This window comes from Myotis davidii, unplaced genomic scaffold, assembly GCF_000327345.1.
Source record: "Myotis davidii unplaced genomic scaffold, ASM32734v1 scaffold62, whole genome shotgun sequence".
Taxonomy (NCBI): Eukaryota; Metazoa; Chordata; class Mammalia; order Chiroptera; family Vespertilionidae; genus Myotis; species Myotis davidii.
Window position 1 is genome coordinate 2341672 of NW_006295180.1, and position 8707 is coordinate 2350378.

Sequence of the window (8707 nt, forward strand, 5' to 3'; positions counted from 1 at the left end):
ATGGCAGAACGACCTGTTGCTATGATGCTCACTAACCATGTCTGCCCCCTGGTGGTCAGTGTGCTCCCAGAGGGGGACCACTGATCTCCCAGAAGCCGGGCTCATGGCTGGCGAGCGCAGTGGCAGTGGTGGGAGCCTCTCTTGCCTCCGCAGCAGTTGGTCATCCCCTGAGAGCTCCTGGACTGCGAGAGGGTGTAGGCTGGGCTGAGGGACCCCCTGAGTGCATGAATTTCGTGCACCGGGCCTCTAGTTTTTGATATAAAAATAAATAGTATCTACTTCATAAGTTGTTTTGAATGCTAAATAAGTTAATAATGCTCTTAGAACCAGTGCCTTTCACTAGTATTAAATGTATGTGAACATGGGCTAATTTGCATGACAGGTGTAAATAATAAATTACTACTTATTATTATTATTACTAAGTATGCCTTGAGATTATCTTATCTCTGAAAGTTTCGATCATTTCTCTTCCAAAAAAAACTAAAACAAATATAAAAGCTAGTTGATTTAGGACTCCAAAGTTAATTAGGGTTTTCTTTGGATTTATTTTAACTGTCTAAATTTTTTTTAATGTATTTAATTTACATGACCTTTTCTCCTGGCAAGTTAATTATTTTTAACATATTTTTACTGAAAAGATGTTTTGCTAAAACCATAACTTACTAAATACTATTTTTAAAAAGTCACTGGTGTCATTCTGTAGATTTGTGCTGCTGTTTGTTTTTTCCTGCTTAGCTCAGTGTAAATCTATTACCTGCATATGTTAAAGCAGTTTTAGTCTGTATGTTGCTGCTTCCACTTTTATGTTCTTAGCCAAGCTTATCACCTGCCAGCGGTCATCTATTTCTCCTCATAACACAACACCATATAGACATCTATGGACTTAAGACATAGACATACTTAAGACATCTATGGACACAAGTTTTTATGGTAATAGAAAGGAGCTGTGGAGTTCAACACTTTCTTTCAGGCCATGTAAACTGGCTAATTTGCATTACAACTGTAAACTTAACTGTTTAATGATAGGATGTACATTGGTTATTTGATGAAGTGCATGGTAAGGGAAGATATGACCTCATTGGTTTGTGATGGTTATTATATGGCTAAGATATAGTTTGTGAGTTAAGTTTTTTAGTGTTAAAACAATCATGGTAAATATGAGGTGGGGAATTTTGCTCCCCATGAAGGTATTGTTATAGTGTGACTGAAAGGTTAGCCAAGCTGGCGTTGCTCAGTGGTTGAGCCTGAACGTTTGAACCAGGAGGTCACGGTTCAATTCCCGGTCATGGCACATGTCTGGGTTGCAGGCTCATCCCCAGTAAGGGGCGTGCAGGAGGCAGCCGATCAGTGATTCTCTCTCATCATTGATGTTTCTCTCTCTCCCTCTCCCTTCCTCTCTGAAATCAATGAAAATATATTTAAAAAAGAGATTAATGACATAGTTTGTATTGTGTGGAACATATCCAACTAGAACACCTGAATAATGATTTTAGAGTATTGTTTCTCATACAGCCTTTTTGGCGATTGTGGAGACTGGTCTCACTCACTCTCTTTGAGTACTTTTTGGCCAGCTATTTCAGCTTCTGTCTTTATTCATATTCTGTGGTTTTATGGGCTTATTTTGCACATGCTAGTTTTCAAGGTTAATTGTGTCTTGGGCAAGGGACAAGGGAGGTGATTGTGAGTGAAGGGCAGACATCCTCTGGGATCAAAATTGAGGGACAGCTAATAGATGTTTAAAGCTATTATCTAACAGATTTTCTAAGGATGACAGCAATGGTATGGGATTATATTTCTGTCTATTTTGTTTTTAAAGAAAGAAAATACACCTGGAGATTAGATATTTCTCATGCTGTAATTGACCAAAGAAATTTATAGGTCAGCGTTTATATGGAATAAATGATATGTCACAGAACAAAATTGTAAATTCTTTAAGAATGCTCTTTTGCCAATTCAATCTAATTGTATAAAACTTCACTTAAAAATATACTCTGTGATACAGATGCTTCTTTTTTAAAAAGCAGGCCATTTTGCAAAATAGTATTGTTTAGAAATTTTATAAATGATACGCAAATTTAGATGAATAAAATTAAGATCATATTCTCATGTTCTTCAAATGCAGCCTTTTTTTTCTTTTCTTAAAAATACAATCTACTGAAATACTTTAATTTTCCTAAAGGACTGCTAGATTCAGTGAGTTTAGATTCTGAAATTTTATTAAAACTACTACTGTGTGAAGAGTTCCATGGCTAGCTTGGGCTATTTTGCATATTGGATTAATTTTGATGTCCATTAAGTCTTTAATTATTTGTACTCATGGATGCAAATATATATATATATTACTCTATAAACCATATTTGTTCTTGAATTATTTGTTAAGATTCTCATTTGGATATCTCATTTGACTTTTTTTCCTTTCTGTTTTGTATGCAGGTCATGGCAAAACCCCAAAAGATGCAGCATCAGTTCGTGCCACACATCCAATACCAGCAGCCTGTGGGATTTATTATTTTGAAGTAAAAATTGTCAGTAAGGGAAGAGATGGGTAAGTAAATTGTGGTGGGAAAAATGGTTTACTATTCTTGGGTAATTATTTTTGTTTCAATTCATAATGTTTATATTAACCAAGTTTCTCTGGTAGGTTTGTCTTTAAAATGAAGAATTGGTATTAAATAATAGAGGTAGTGAGTCATTTTCCCATGCCTTTTCTTACCCTGAATCTTTCTGAGTTGAGAGACCCAAGTTGAAATAGGCATGATTGTAATAATTTCTAACTCTACTGCTGCATATTTAGTAAGCCAGTTCCTTTTGTACTCAAATTATATCCTTAACCCCATCATGCTGGTGTTGTGCAGGATGATTCCCAGGGTTCTCTTTTCCTTTTACACTACATAGGCTACCTTTGCCATGATCTCCACTTTATATTTTCATGACTGCAAATACTTTGATGAATTTCAAATCTAAACTACATCTCAGCCTGTTCCCCTGAGCTCTGGACCAATATCTAACCAGATGTTAGCATTTGAACACCTCACAGGCACTTAAATATAGCTTGTCTGAAATCTTCTTTTCAGTGCTAGCTTGGTTAGTTGGTTAGTTGCTAGAAGGTCGAGGAACTTCCTGGTTTTACTTTCTATGTCCATCTCTAACGCCTCTACCTTAGTCAGGTCTTGGTAATTTATCCCTTAAATTCCTGAGGTGCTTGGTTCATTGGTTTCCTAGTTGCTCCCTCTTTTCTTCTTTTTCTTTTTTTAAAAATCCTCACCCGAGAATATTTTTCCATCCATTTTTAGACAGAGAGAAATATCAGTGTGAGAGAAACATATCGATTGGTTGCCTCCTGCAGGTGCCCTGATCAGAGCCTGGACTGAGGAGGAGCGTGCAATTGAGGTACGTGCCCTTGTCCGTAATTGAACCTGGGACCTTTTGATCTGCAGGCTCATGGTCTAGCCACTGAACCAAACTGGCTAGGGCTCCCTGTTTTTTTATCCTATCTTATAAAAGAGAAACATGGTACTTAGCCGTACCTCCGCTACCCTTCCCATTGGCTAATCAGGTTGATATGCAAATTAACTACCAGCCAAGATGCCCGCCGGCAGCCAGGCAGCTTGAAGCGAACATGAGGCTTGCTTGCTTCAGTGATGGAGGACTCCAACATTCCCCGCTAGCCACTGCCGGCCTCTGAGCTTGCAGTTTGAAACATTGTTACAAATATAGAAGGTAAACAAAACCCCAGAAACCTGCTTTCAGTCAGCCAGGATCTCAGAGCTGGAGTTGAAACAGTGTTCCAATTATAGAACCCAAACAAACCAGATACCTGCTTTCAGCAGCCGAGGCCTAAGAGCTGGAGCCAACCCTCAGAGCTAAAGCTGGCCCAGAATAAAAAAAGAAAAAGAAAAAAAGGAGCGGTTGGCAGCTTCAGTCACCTGCCAGCCTGAAAACGTCCCTCAGCCCCTCACCCAGACTGGGCAGACACCCCAGTGGGGACCCCCCCCCTGAAGGGGGTGTGACCAGCCGCAAACAGCCATCATCCCCTCATCTGGGCTGGCCAGGCACCCCAGTGGGGACCCCACCCCTGAAGGTTGTGTGACCAGCTGCAGCCAGCCATCATCCTCTCATCCAGGCTGGCCAGGCACCCAAGCGGGACCCCCACCCTGATCCAGGACACCCTTCAAGGCAAACCAGCTGGCCCCCACTTGTGCACCAGGCCTCTATCCTATATAGTAAAAGGGTAATATGCCTCCCAGCACCAGGATCAGCGTGACAGGGGTCAGCGCCCAAACCCCCTGATCGCCCTGCGGCTCTGTGTGTGACAGGTGGCGGGGCCACAACCTCCCTATCCGCCCTCCTCTGTTTGTGACAGGGGAAGGCGCCCCAACCCCCTGATCAGCCCTGATCTGTGCCTGATATGGGGGAGCTCCCCAACCCCCTGATTGACCCTGTTCTGTGCGTGACAGGGTACGGAGTCCCAACCCCCCTGATGGGCCCTGTTCTGCGCGTGACAGGGCGTGGCGCCTCAATTTCCCCATCGACCCTTCCTTGAGTGTGACTGGGCGGTGCCCCAACCCCCCAATCGGCCCTACCCTGAGCGTGACAGAGTGGCATCACAACCTCCCGATCTACCCTGCTCTGTGCATGACAGGGGGCGGCGCCCCAACTCCCCAATCAGCCCTGCTCTGAGCCCAACCAGGTGCTGCACCTAGGGATTTGGCCTGCCCTCTGCCACCCGGGAGCAGACCTAAGCCAGCAGGTCATTATCTCCCAAGGGGTTCTAGACTGCGAGAGGGCACAGGCCGGGCTGAGGAACCTCCCTCTCCCCCGAGTGCACAAATTTTTGTGCACCGGGCCTCTAGTTTCATTCTGTAATTGTTAGTGGTCTTTTTAATACAGAACTGAATTGTGACTTCCCCTTCTTGAGATCATTTAGTACACCTCTTGCTTTGAGGATAAAATCTAAAACTTTGTTACCAAGCAAGGGCTCACTCCCTGACACAGGTAGAAGCCAATACTATGGCACCAGATTTTAAGAAAAGAAAAAAGCTTTATTGAGAAGTGAATTGGTAAGGAGACAGGAGGCAGAGTTCAAATCTGTCTCCCTCATCCTGTCTTCCAGTTGAGATTTAAGCAGTTAAAGGGAACTGGCTGGTGTGCACAAGTGCTGAAGGCAGGTTTCTGTAGAAGGGCTTTGGAACTTGGGTCATTCATGATGAGATATGGTAGGGGCTTCAAGCAACAGAATTTCTGGACAGTGGAGACTTTACTTCTGAAAGCCTTCGGGCTTTGCTTTTGGTGAAGGTTGGGTGGACAACCTCTGCGGGTGATTGGAGATCAAAATTCCTATACTTGTGCTTCTCAAGAATGACTTGTGGTTTTGTTTTGTTGTCTCTGAAAAACAACTCAGTATCTTGTTAGAAACAGGATAGGGCCAGTTTGAGCTAGTTCTATCATTACAACTTCTTAGGGTCCTTCATGAAGATGAACTCCTTTCTAATTTTTCAGGCTTATCTCTTTGTTGCCAGGTTTTCTTTCTTTCTTTATTTTACATATAGTAAAGTTTATCATTTATTCTTTTTAGTGTGTAGTTCTGTGAGTTTTGACAGATGTGTATGGTCATTTCACTACCGCCATAATCAATATATATAATAGTTTCATTAGTGCCCACCCCTCTAATGCTCCTCCATTCCCCTTTATAGACAGTTCTGTCCTATCTCCAGTCCCTAGCAACTGCTGATTGGTTTTCTGTTTCTATAGTTTGCTGTTTCTGGAATGGTTTAAAAATGGTATCATACGGTTCTTGGTTTATCTTTCTATCATTTCCTTTTGAAATTATAAGTAAATATTGCCACAGAAAACTCTGAACATGTATCACAGATAACTGGTGACACTAGTTGCTTTTCTAGATAGGGGAAGTGGTTAGCTTCTGAACATAGTGAAAGGAAACTTTAAACCAGGGGTCCTCAAACTACGGCCCACGGGCCACATGCAAATACGAATATTGTATTTGTTCCCGTTTTGTTTTTTTACTTCAAAATAAGATATGTGCAGTGTGCATAGGAATTTGTTCATAGTTTGTTTTTTTTAAACTATAGTCCAGCCCTCCAACGGTCTGAGGGACAGTGAACTGGCCCCCTGTTTAAAAAGTTTGAGGACCCCTGCTTTAAACATTTTTGTCAGTTTTGAATTTTGTGGGTTTTTTTTTTTATAATGTAGTTTATTTTCTTTGCTATTTTAGAGATTAGTATATTTTTACATTTAGAAAGTTACTTTTATACTAATACCTGCAGGCCCCTCCTTTTAAGATATTCTCTTTTTGTGAGCAGTAATGGAATTAGTAATAACCTCTTCACATTCCCTTCCCTCTTCCCTGATATCTATATTTTTGGCATTTAAAAATTTATTGTTGATTTACATGCAGTAAAATTCACTTTTTTGGGATGGCGTGTAGAGTTCCGTGAGTTTAGAGAAATAAAATACAATTATGTAATAACTACCACAGTCAAGATGTGGAACAGTTCCCTCACCTCCCAAAATCCCCTTTTGTTGCCCTTTTATAATCAAATCCTCCAGCCACCCCTAACTCCTGGAAACCACTTATTTGTTTTCTATTTCTATAGTTTTTCCTTTTGAAACCAGAATGTCATATAAATGGAAATGTCACATAAATGTAACCTTTTGAGTATGATGTTTTTTCACTTAATTTGATGCATGTGAGATTCATTTTAGGTAGTCCAGTCTATCAATATTTCATTCTTTTTTTGGTAAAGCCTCCCCATCTCCGTTTTGTTAATTGTATTCGTATATCTCTCTGTTGCAAAAGAACATCTGTAATCTCATCATTTAATGTTAGTTCTAAATTCAATATGTTCAACATCTTGTCCCAAAACTTCTTTTGTGTATTTTGGTTGTCTGAAGCTCACTCTTTACCAGAGAGCTCAGGAAGAGCTCATGGGAGACAATATTATTTCAGTTCTTTTTGGTTCATAACTTGTTTGTGACTATTGCATCCATTATATTTGAAAGAATGATTGGGTATAAAATCCATGCCTTACATTTTCTTGTGAGCTCCATGGACTTGGATATGAAGTATTATTGTCAAAGTCTTATGCTTTTCCCCTTACATGAAACGGGGTATTTTGCTTACATGCCAAAAAGATTTTTCCTTTTTAAAAAAGTACCAATACTTGAGTTATGCCTTGTCATTAACCTTCATGTGTGGCCTTAAATAATAGGGCTAAGTCTTTTATTTCAGAAAATTTTTCTTTTATGAGTTTTCAGTATTTGTCCTGTTTCAATACATAGGTTTCTTTTGGGGCGGGAACAGAGGTGGGAAGGTGGTCTCCAATTATGACTGTGTTAGATCTTCTTTGCCTAACTTCTATATCATTTGCTCACAAAATCTTTTTCTTCTTTGTTTATTTTAAAATTTTCCTCCATTCTGTTCTTTCTTGTGGGGTTTGTTCCACTCTTGTGTTGCATTTAGTTTGTTTTTATTTCTGATATAACTTTTCTTTTTTTTCTTTTAATTCTTTCATGATGCAAATAAAAACACTATTTCCCCACGTATTTAAATTAAAAATTGGAGACTTGCTATGAAAAAGGCTTAAAGATCTAGTGCATATTTTAAGTTATAACACTTGTGAAGAAAAATATTGCTGAAAACCAAACAGTAAAATACATCTCAATCTTAATAGTTTTATAGGTATTTGTCACTAAGTATGATGGAAAGCCCCTGTAAAATTTATAGTTGAAATTTGAAGCAGTTTCTTGCTGACTTATTTGTATGATTTGAAATTGCTGCTTTTCATTGTTCATTAATTTTGTAGGGACATGATGAAAAATAAAAGGATTTTAAATATGGAATTTATTGTAATGTATAGAATTTTATTAAATAAAAATTTTATTTTATTAGAGTCATAAATAATCTAGTGCCTATGAGGTGATCAGCAGGATTTGTTTTATATGTGTAATGTGTTAAGTTCTTTTTCTTACACTATATTTAACACTATAACAAGCTACTTTGAAAAGTCAGGAAACCAAGTTATGTTTATTTGTTTTTACTAATTACAGATGACATTTGACAAAGAGTTTTTAGAGGAACTTCCAAACTAGTAGTATGCTTTTGTTGATGTTAGAGTCCTATTATCTTAATTATTACTTAAAATGCAAGATAAATGAATAGGTACTTGAAGTCCATTTTAGTATTGTGTATTTATATACTCCTTGAGAGGTAATGGGAGAATTATGGAACTGATGGTCTGATACCTATTGTTGTGGACTTTCTAGATGCAAGAAATAGAGCCTGTCAATTTTTGTTTTCTATGATCTTTCTGCTTTGGGAGGAATGCGAGCAGGTGCAGTATATATAGAGAGAAATAGCTGCTTTGCTGTCAGCATTGAATTAGAATTGTAACAGAATTTTGTCACAGACAAGAAATCAAAATGTTCTAGGTTCGAATAGTAGTATTGAAAAAAAGAATTCTCATTTTCTGTTACTTCCATTGTAAATTATTTACCTCAATTCTGTTGGCTCAGATAATTAGGACTTTGTAATATTTTGGATGTGCATATTGAATTTTGTATACTAACAGTGGCTGTTTTATGAATGCACATGTTGAATGTGATGTAGTAAAGTTGTTGTGACCAGGAGGAAATAAGAATGAGACTAGGAAGGAAGTTTATTATTCTCCAGGGACCCAGAGAGGGGTCA

The 8707-nt window shown here is 38.9% G+C and overlaps 1 protein-coding gene across 1 annotated transcript in view; it reads left to right on the top strand.

The window, feature by feature from the left end:
* The first annotated feature begins 2414 nt into the window (after nucleotides 1-2414).
* RANBP9 (RAN binding protein 9) overlaps nucleotides 2415-8707 on the top strand; it is a 78634-nt gene continuing 72341 nt past the window's right edge. Inside the window, exon 1 of the mRNA XM_006769712.2 lies at nucleotides 2415-2545. The gene's annotated coding sequence lies outside the window, so the exon portion shown is untranslated. The remainder of the gene's footprint in view (nucleotides 2546-8707) is intronic.